This window comes from Teleopsis dalmanni, chromosome X, assembly GCF_002237135.1.
Source record: "Teleopsis dalmanni isolate 2A chromosome X, ASM223713v2, whole genome shotgun sequence".
Classification (NCBI taxonomy): domain Eukaryota; kingdom Metazoa; phylum Arthropoda; class Insecta; order Diptera; family Diopsidae; genus Teleopsis; species Teleopsis dalmanni.
Genome location: NC_051848.1, coordinates 52,000,283 through 52,012,079, shown reverse-complemented (window position 1 = coordinate 52,012,079; position 11,797 = coordinate 52,000,283).

Sequence of the window (11,797 nt, the reverse complement as noted above, 5' to 3'; positions counted from 1 at the left end):
AATAACAACATCAACATATATTTCCAATTAAATCTTTCCCTAGAAATAGTTTTGACTTAAGAAGTGCATAGCTTCTTGACATACCCCTAAGTATCTTCGTGCCCTCGTACACAGATCTAAAGAAACATCTGCGAAATCATTTAAGTGTTGCAACTAATCCTAAAATATCAATGTAACGATATTCAACACAATTATCTACACCACATGCTATTACTCAGCTTTATAAAATTTCATCGTTATTTCAGCAAAATTGAATTAGTCTAACACCTGCATTATAATCATAAACGTTGTTGAAGAACATCCATTACCTCTACAATGACTTTTATATACATATACATACGATTATGTCTTCTCAAAATATTACCATAGATACAATTTTTTGAACTATTTACAAGTCTCTAACACATATATATTACCAACAGATGATGAGGACTCAACAGACACACAGGACATACATGAAACTATATACAGGATAAAACCTGCTGACCACTGTCTTACTTATTGTCTATTAACATTAGCCTTACATATTTCGACAATTGAAAGCTAATGAGAATTATAATATTATATAATATGTGTTTACTTTATTAAAGGTGTTTTCTAGACGGCGAAGTGTGGAAATTTTTTTTAACTTTAAATTAAAAAAAATATTGGTTTCGTTTGGTTTTTGTTGAGTTTTTTCGGTTCATTTCAACCAATTCAAAGCTAATGAGAATTATAATATAATATGTGCTCAAGTTCAGTGATCAAGTGATCGGTTCAGCTGCAAGTGACATAAATATTTTGTTATTTAATTGTAATTCTTATGTTGCAATAAACAAGTATACATTTCATTATAGCGACAACTTTTTTCATGTTATATTTATTTAAATTTAGATATCGTTTTAAAACGATGATAAATGCAAATAGATATATTTCAAGCGTCAATGTGAAAGCATTATAATAAGATAAATTTAATAAACCAATAATTTGTAATTTTAAAAATACAATCTAGTGGGCAAAATTAATATATTTTAAAAATTTTTTGGAAAATTTATTAATAGTCGATGAGGCAAACTTTCAGGTAGTGGGATTTAAAAACAATTTCTTTCTAGATTTTAAGAAATTCTGCAAAAATTTCCACAGAAATTCATTATATATTTTTCGAAATGCTGCTAGTGCAAGCTTTACAATAAATAGGGATTGCTCTAGAATATAAATTAAATATATGATTGATTTTAATGTAAGATTTATATCATATATAATATCTTAACAAAGAAAATAGAGCAAATAGGATGTTATAATCTATTGCTCAAAAATCCCCCTTCTATAATTTACTGTAGCTAAAGTAGTACAGATTATAAACTTCAATCCATTAATATTCTTTACATTTATGGTATATGATTTCTTCATAAATCAAGAACTGTTTTTTAAAAAATCAAAGAATAAGTCGCAAATTCAATAGGTGTTAATATCGTAGACGTAGCTGTAGAAACTCATTTTAACTCGAACCAGTTTTTAGATCTCAAAAACGGATTGTTTTCTGAACCTGTTAAATTTGTAGTAGTCAGAAGGTATAGAAAATTTACTTATAGAATAAGCAGGATACTTTATTTTCGCGAAAATTTAGGTTAATGATCCTAGGTAAAAATTTTTACAATTCTACACACTATTTATAGGTATTTACGGCATAATTTAATATCAAAGTTACTATAAATTTGGCTTCAATTAGATTACACTAAACTTAGCTATTTAAGATTTAAGCTAATTTTCACATAACAAAGTAAAATTCTTGTTTTGTAAGGTTACAATTAAACCCACAGCACCTTATCAGTATTTCTGTAATGATTCCTAAGTTGTTTTTATTTAATCGATAGTAATCGCGCGGTGGATTGTAAAAGCGGGGCTTTCTCTATGTCTCCTTTCCTTTCTAAATATGTATTTATTATGTATATTTATAGTCGTATCTGATTTGGAAGAATACTCTGAATCCGTAAAGAGACAGAATAGATCCTTAGGTTGGAATATCCCCCAACTTAATAATAGCAATAATAATAAAAAATTGATGGATTTTGAATAAAAATTTTTTTCTACCCAAACAAGACTATCACAATTAATAAATTCGCAATGCAGTTAATAATGTTTTTCTAACCACATAGAGGCTTAAAAAAACTGGTAATAGTTGTGAGGAACAGGGTCGCTCACAGAATTATCCGGTAATTCTCAACAGAATGTTAACTCTATCATATATGTCTCTAAGTGGTAACTGTAAACATCTCAACTTACCAATTTATGTATTCCATATGATTATTAATATTGAAATCCACATAAGTTCTCGTTTAAAATATTTTACCAATCAACCGATATCAATATTCGATCATCAAATATACCTATGTGGTGATAATGCACTAAATTGCAATTATAAAAACTCTACTTCTAAATGAAGGCGAAAGTATATCATATATATAAGTATATCATCATATCATATATATTATTTCAGCAATTAAATATTTTACTAAATCATTACAAAAGTTAGCATATTTTATGAACTGAATTAAGTAGATACTTTTATTTATTATTACCAATAAAAATTTCATGCAAATATCTATACATAGGTATGCTCATATATATTTTGACAAATATTTTAAAATAATACTAATATTAATTTTCATAATAAAAATTTTTTAACAAAATTTTTTATTATATTTAAATTATTTAATATTATTTTATTATTACAAGTAATAATTTATTTCGGATTAAGTACTGAACAGTTAGGTTAGAAAACACTTCATACATTATATTAAATCTCTATATTGAACCCCATTTTATATGTGAATATTATCACATATAAATGGAATTCAAGTAACACCAAATAATAACAAATTTGGATATATATATACATATATAACAAAAATTTAATTTCGTAGTGCTTAGTGAAAGCACAGTAATGCTATTCAATTTATTTATTATTACAAATATTGAAATATTGAAAAAACATTTTAATGTAGTTATGATTTATAGTTCTCAAAATAAAATATTTTTTTCTTTTACCTTATAAATTATTTATTTATTACTCAAAAAATTAGTCAAAGTTCAGGTTCAAAATTTAATATATTGCGAACTATTTTTTAGTAAAAATTGTACATCTGATTATAAAAAATTAGAACTGCAAACCTCTGTGTTGTACATTTAATTGTTGTTACCAGAGTTAAGTAATACCTTCCACCTCCAACTAGAAAATAAGATTTAGTAGAGAATTTTGGATACATATTTAATTAATAGCGTCTCAACCATTCAATATTATGCCAAGTGTAATTGATATCTCGTACACTGAAGAGATAGATAAATAACATAAATGCGTGATTTTAAACAATTATTTACCAATTATTCAACGGATTGGATCCCCGTTTGTTACTTAATAATTATTCCATTAGTTTCTGATTCTTTAAAAAAAAAAGAAAAAATTCCGATGTAGATGCGATGAGACAAATCTTGAAATACATATAAAACGTATATTAGTTTGATTTTTGGTTCATTTAAAATATTATCAATGTATAAGTCAAAACATTGCTGGAAACGTTCAAAATAAATTTTAAAAAACTTTTTAGATTAATCAATTGTCTGTCGAAGCCGATATTCATGGATGACCGAGATGGTATCGAAACAATTTCCTTCCATTTTGGAAAATTGCTGTAAATCTGTCGGAGCCAAATCTTGCGGAGCCCAATCTTACGATAAATGAATGACAATACTGACACTTTTTTGATTAAGAAGAAAACCACTATAATGCATCATCGTACAAAGTCAATTGTCTGGCTCTAGATATTGTGATTCTACTCGTCAAATCCAAGCCCACAATCGTTAAGTAATTTCTTGGCAAGATTCTGCTTTCGCCATCAGACATTTTTGGATCAATTCACTATGAACATTTTTCTTTGAAAAAACAATTAGCTTTGCATTGATTTTGCTCTTCTGAAAGCATGATATTTTTATTTTTGCAGTTCTGGTGACTTCTATGTCGGAACATGAGCATGTCTTTGAATTGCTAAATTTTCTAGTTTTTTTTTTGGTCGGCCATCAGAGTGTGCAAAACAAAGAGCGTACCAAACTTCAATCTGTTCAAATGTCAAAATTTGATTAAATGTTCTTTTTGGTACATTCAGCTTCCCTTTCGATGAGTCTCGCAGAATAACAACGATTGCTTTGAAGATTGCTTTTTTAGCGACAATGGTTTTTGGCTATTGTCTTCAAAGTCCAAACGAAGACTATCGAATCCACTAAAGTAACGACATGCATGTGCGCGGAATATGCACTCGTCATCGTAGACATTTTATCTAAATGTAAACAGAGTTTTAACATATATTCGCTCCATGCTTCATGCATGCAATTTTATCAGTAAGTGGTTCAAATGTGCATCATTCACTCACTATCATTTACTAATAGATGTCGCTATATCATCGATTCCGGGACAAGCTGGGAAATTCTATTAAAATAACCTTAACACTATGAAGACTAAAGAGTTTGGACATATACATTGTTACCCAAATCACTCAAAATGAAAAGTCTAGAGAAAAGGATAAAGTTGTGTAGAAAAACCAAGATAAATATCCGTTAGAAAAAATTTCACTATATTCAATTGGTCGTTTTTAGTCAATATTGATGACTGGTATAGATTTGACCAATCGCTCGGTTTTCACATGTTTTTTTTTATATATCTACGAGTAACTCAAATATTTTCGGACATTTAAAACATTTGATCCAAATGTTCAAACTGCGGTAAAATCGAACTACTCGGTAATCGTAATGCTCGAATACTTTGAAAGCCTGGTGAGTAGCATGGCAATGTCCTGCTGAAATATTACTCGTGCATTCTTGAACAATTAAAAACTATTTTATGCTTTGTGGATTATCATCAAATCATCATCAAAATCAATATTGAATATTTTTCAATATCAATTTATTTTAATAATGTTAATTTATTTGAGAATATTATAAACACATATTGTTGATTCAAATTCCTTAGTATCAATAAAATTAAAATTCAGCTGGAATTTAATTAAAAAAAAAATTCAAAAGTATCTAACACAATCATCTACTAAATGTTTATAAAAGTAAAATATACAAAAACATGTATTTATATTATTTAATATTATTATTATGATTTGTTGATAAAATAGTGCGAAATAGTAAGAATTTGACGTCAAGAGAAATGATGCTCTATGTGTGGTTCGATTAGAAGAGAATTATGCAATTTCATTTGTTGACGCAAACGATTAGTTTTGACATGACATATATTTCCAGCATTAAATGTTTTTAAATTATACAAGTAAATCAAAAGTTTCTTATAAAAACATTAAACCGTAATAGAATACTGACCGACCGGTAAGAAGAATTTCGTTATTCACGTATTCATTGAGAAGAAAAATGGAATTAGGCAAAGCCTTCATATAATGACACTGATTTAAGCAACCCTAAAAGAAACTGCATAGATATAATTGTTATATCTAGAACTATTTTCTATTTATCTAGAACTATTTATTTACTAAGAGCTAAAAATAGTTAAAATTTACCCATTATTTCATCAACAGCATTACTTTTATAGTGCTATCAATCAAAATTTTACCTTCCATAGGTATTGTGACCACTAGTATTTGATGTTATTGGCAAGGTCCTGAATTCATGTTGTTCTGTTTTTTGATTTTCTATATTGATTCTTTTGGTTCATAGAATGTTGTAAACAAATTTCTGATTTCAAAAGGTATTTTAAAATCTCTGAATATAACGTGGATGGGATGGCAGAATTTTTTGCTTAAAACACTCACTTTTTCTAAATTAGATTTGGATTTTCAAAGGGTACTATTTAGCCAAATCAATCGAGATTTAATCATATCATGATTTTTCCAAATATTGAAAGTCCTGGAAGCCATTAATGCAGTTCCACCAAAATACCTTCAATTTAATTTCTTGCGTATTGTCTCAGTGTCCCAAACAGATTGAACGGTAAACTGCTTTAACAATTTAACAGAAGTACTGTCAAACCTAGAGAATTTTTTTTTTTGATAATATATATATTTCTGATGTCTTAATAATCATCATGAAAACTTAGTGCTTCCATATTAATGAATCTATAAGAATGGAATCACCTTATTTAGAAACTTAAACTTTACACAATACAATTAGGTTAGAACTATAGGAGTTTTATATATGATTTATTTATTGGTAGGATTACTTTCTGATTGGTGATCTATTTTCTAGTAATTGTAGTCAAGTTATTTACTATATTGATGGTACATCAATGTCAATCACTATGCTATAACTGTTAATATTGATGGAACCGATAATGTTCCATAATAATATTTTTGATGATCGTGTAATTTATTTTACTGATATCATCACTTTTATTATTAATACGTAAACGGTATACTGTTTCTCAAGTGATCTTCCCAAACATATTCCATTCATTACAGCTAAATTGAACACCTGATAAAAATATACAGCTATAATTAACAAGTTGAGGTAGATAAAGATTCTTATCAGGCTTTAAGACTTACCGATGCGCACTAGTCAGCTGCTTCTATTAAAGAAAAACCTGTTCAGTGCTACGGTATCAGTATTGACACTAATATTATAGTACTATTTAAAGTCTACCCAACAGAACTTTTGTTATAGTTCCAGCTTTACAGTAAAGGAAAAACCAGTGTTGCTTTATAGTACTTCTTAAGGTCTACGCAACAGAACTTTTGTTATAGTTGCAGCTCTACAGAGAATGAAAAACCAGTGTTTGACCTCTTAAGATTTGACAACTGTCCCTATAACTCACCGACCCAATAGAGCTGTCATCTGTCAGTTGTAAATATAGCTAAGTTAATAGAGCTATCAAGTTGAATGATGAAGTCGTACCTGTAAGTAAGCAGGTAAGTAAGTAAGTAGTCGTACCTATTTTCATTAACGTTATCTGTATATTGGCTACTATGGCTTTTATATTAATGTAATCAATTTGGTCTGACATATAAATTAACCTATTTCGTTGCATCAGAGCAGTCCATTATTTGTGCTCAAGTGGGTTTTACTGTTCATGGTCACTACTGTAACCTAACTTTTTTCGTTGAATCTGAACAGCTCATTAATTGTGCTCAAGCAGGGTTTGTTGTTCAAGGTCGCTACTGTGACCTGACTTCAGAGCGGGAATACAACTATGCTAACCCTAGTTATTTTAACCGTTAATTAGGATTTTAATAAACGTGTACACCTTTGACGGTTTTTTTTTTTGTCCCCCATGATCATTTTTCTAATAACAGTATAGGTTAGAAATTCCCAATAAAATTACTTAACCAGGCTTTTAGACTCTGAAACTTTGTGTTGTTTGTGATTTTTTTTTTTTGAAATTCCATGATTATTAATGAATGTTGTCAATATAATTTTCTCAATGATAGCTTCTATCGCATGTCGGGAATCTTCTTTTTAGTAATAATATTACAGTATAATTAAGGTATTTCCATAATTTTCAATATCAATTTCTTTTTATTTATAATCTAAGTATCATATTATTAGTACAAATTCATTTGATAATATTTTCTACAATATCAAATAATTAATTTTAATATACATAATATTTAATTTTTTTTTCAAATTTCTTATTTTAAAACGCAATTAAAAAAAATTAATAACTAAAAAAAAATCAGGTGTGTTTGTTCCAAAAAGAAAAACGAAAAATTAAAAAATTCAAAATTTAATAAAAAGCAACATATACTATGTTAATATAATAATCAATAATCATATGCCGAAATACTAATTAAGTCGATAAGCTTTGAGCAAATAATTCTCGATTATAAAAGATCGCACAATTGGACTTTGACACCCAGCGAAGAACACTCATGCTTGCTCACCCAACAGTATTTATGATATATATACTCTTTTCGTGTACGTAGTCTTGTACGCTACCATGGAAAACTAACGCACGATCGATTTACTAGTAACAGACAAGCAGTTAAGATCTCCGATCTGCACTTTGAGCCAGTTTACACCGGATTTCGGATTCGGTTAATACTTCAGCAGCACTATAGGTATATATGTCAAAACTATACGCTCTGAGGGTGTGGAACACTAAAGATGCCCACTCAATCTATGTGTACTTGCCATGTGCAGACAGACGCAATGCAATCTTTAAACGGCACGCGTACTCGTTACAATTGGAACGATATGCACGAGGCGAGTACTTCGCTTATCATCGCTGTGGCGAGTACTCGTATGAGCGCGAAGTACGAGTAGTAGCTTTGAGATTTCGTGTTGCTGCACTGACAGTTGTTAGAAATTAGAAATATGATTAAGCAAAACGAAACAAAAAGTAATAAAAAACCACATACTAACATGATGGCTTATCATTTTATTGGGCTTCTTGCTCAATATGGCAACATATTGAGCTGATGAGAGTAACTCGCTAACATGTGTATTACCTGCCATTGGCACTACAATATGTTAGCTGTTACATTAATTAGCACTAATTAAAGGTGTTATTAGCTGAACCGTAACACACTTACATATGATTACCATGTGATTCTTCTTATCCAAAAAACTACTCGTAATTCAGCTAACTAATTCATATTCATTTATTTTACTAATACTTATTTTTTCTATTAAGGTTTTTAGTTATTATTAATTTGTTCTGGACTTTAAAGAAGTGCTATAGGTACCAACGATTTGTTATAGAACTTGATTCGGGCACATATTTCCATTATGTCATGAGACTTGCAATCATATGTAACGACTGTTGCAGCAGTCGTTATTACTGTACTGTACTGTTACTACTCAGCGGAGATTGAAGACGACGCAAACAGAAGATCGCTTACTGAGCGGCTTGAGTGTTGAAGTTCAACACTCCGCGATCTGAAGAGATGTGAATTCGGGACACACAGGTGAGCTGGAAAAGCAAATAAATGTCCATGTTTACATACTACGAGAGGCGTTTATAAAACCGATCGTAATAAACCATAGAGAAGTAAAAATTATATTGACGATAATTAAGAGTTCGTCTCGTGTTGTTTTTATTTTCGTGTGTCTTTCATTGTTCTGCTTTTAGGTTTGTAAAGCGTAAAGCTGTAGCTGCTTTCGTGTTAGAATGAATTTTTCGCAGTTGTTGTCGAGCGCTGAGGTCCAACAAAAGTTATTTACTTGCAGGAGTTCCCGGAGTTTGGACGTAGTGTCAAAGTAAAAAAAAAAACAAAACTGAAAACAAATCGTTTCATTGATATAAAAAAAAAAAAATTTAGAAAAAAAATATTCTGATAAAATAAACAACAATGCAAAAAATTGTTTAAAAACATAAATACTAAAAAAAAAATAAAAAAACATTAATACCTAATAAAATATATTATAAAGTGAAAATACTTTTTTGAAAAATGATTGCAAAATGAAATATTAAAATAAAAAATTGAAAGTGACTCGTGTGAATTCAATTTAAAAAATATTTAAATGAACTTAATCTTATTAATGTACAGATGAAAAAATTTTTTTAAATTAATGACAAATGAATTATAATTAATTTTAAAACAAAATAAAAAAATTTAAAAAAGAAAGTTTTTGTGCTTCTATCAGAATTGCAATTAAACAATATATGAAAATCAGGTAAAGGTGAGTTCAAAGTTCGCTATAAAATAAAATTTTTATGGTCCTCAGTCTGGTGGACTAGTTGATAAGATGTTGTGGGTGTTGCTATAGGGAGAATAAAAATTTAAAAATACACATAAGTTAATGTTATTAAAAAAAAAATTAATAAATAAATAAAAAATTGTGTGATTATTATTATAGAATAATTAATAATATTCTTCATCCAAAGATTAATATTCAATATTATAAATCTTTTTTTAAGATTGCTAATTGAAATATATGTGTTATAAATTTTTTTTTAATTAAATAAATATATTAAAATACAACACTACTTAAATAAATAATATATATACTTAAATATAATAAAGACCAATATGCATAAAATAATATACATGCACTTTTATTGTAAAATAATGTCAACTATAGCTTTTGAATCAAACCTCAAACCAATAATCAGTTTGAGCATAACTGAATCCGTATATTCGGTTCGAAATGTTCTACCTGCCGCACAGTATTTGATATTCTCTTACAACTTATAGACTTAATGTGTCACATTATTTTCCTTTTAATATATATAACAATAAATGTTCGAACATTTTTAAACTGCTCGCAGAGCCATATGTTTAAGTATAAACATGTTCGATCATCAAAATGCTCGAAGCTTTGAACAGCTTTAGTTATATTTGAAGTACTATTTGTAGTGGATTGCTTTTAGATGCACTGTGCCTCTTATACGTTTATGTAAGAACCTATACCAGAAAATATTGGAGCGTTTTTAAACAGCTCACGGAGCCAAATGTTTGAGTATAAACATGTTATAAACGTGTTCGAACATATATATAAAACCATTTCAACAATAATTACTGAGCATTAAGATTATCTTTATCTTCGTAAAAATTATTTATAGATAAAATTTTTATTTATGTATTCACTTTTTATTCAATTAAATATACACTTTTATTTACTTTTTTAATTTGAACATCTTACTAAGTATAATATCAAATTTCACTTTAGAATATAGAATTCTATTAAATCATAGCTATTTTAAAACCTCATCGTAATATGGAAATTAATTTTATGAAGTAGTTAGTAATCACAACAGCCAAGCTAGAGATATCGTTGGCCTCTGATAGGTTATCTGATAAGTAAAAAGAATTTTTAACAATATAGGTCAGACCAAAACTATTTTAATGCAGCATCCAATTAAAATTGGAATTCCCCTTAAAAATAGAAGATCATCTTATTATTAAAGACATTTGTTTGGCTTTTAAAAATTATTGAATATACAAAACTAAAACTCAAACTAAAAATATGTTACTTTAAAAGAAACAGTCCATTATTTTGCTCTCACAAGATTCACTTCTGACCTTCATTCAAAGTGCTAAATATATTCTATATTATTAGACTGCAATGCTACCCTATTTCCCTTTATCTACATATTTAATTACAATCTTTAAATATCTTCAATAAATTGTATTATTAATCAGTATTTTATTCAGATTTGAAGGAGTTTTGATTCTCATTACTCAATAGAAATGTGACACAAATTTACTTATCATGTCATTACATTTCATGGTGAACTATTGACTCCTCTACTATTTTTCTTCATGTTTGTCTATTTTTCGCTTTCTTTCTGCAGTTAGTTATTCTCATCGTTTCTTTGCTCTTTTCAATATCTTCCATTTGTTTAGCGGTTTCCGCTTTTTCTACATAGATCCTTGTAGTTTTGCGTCAATAATCATGCCACCACTTCAGTGATCTATACTATACTATACTATATACTATAGATATCCGTTTTATCTTTATAAATGTCCTTTGATGATATCTTATACAATACGTATCGTTTACTAAATATCTAAAATTAACAAATATTTTGTATATGAAGTAAGGTCGCATCTAAGCCACTATCTTAGTAAAGACTCTGCATATTTATAAACCAAACGATTTTTAATGTTTAATAGTAAAATATCCTCACATGTTTCATAGCAGTTCTCGGGAATATATCCAATGAAATAAACTTTTGGTAAAACATTTCTTTTTTCCATTTATCAATGATACTGTGACATTTATTTAAGAAATTTTTTTCTCACATTAATTAAATATCTAAATCTAATACTAGTGCCAAAGTCTTACGTTCATAGTTTCAAATCAAAGTTCTCTTATAACATATATCAAATATATTAAACCACGTGGTAGATGAGAAACCATTTAATTTTAT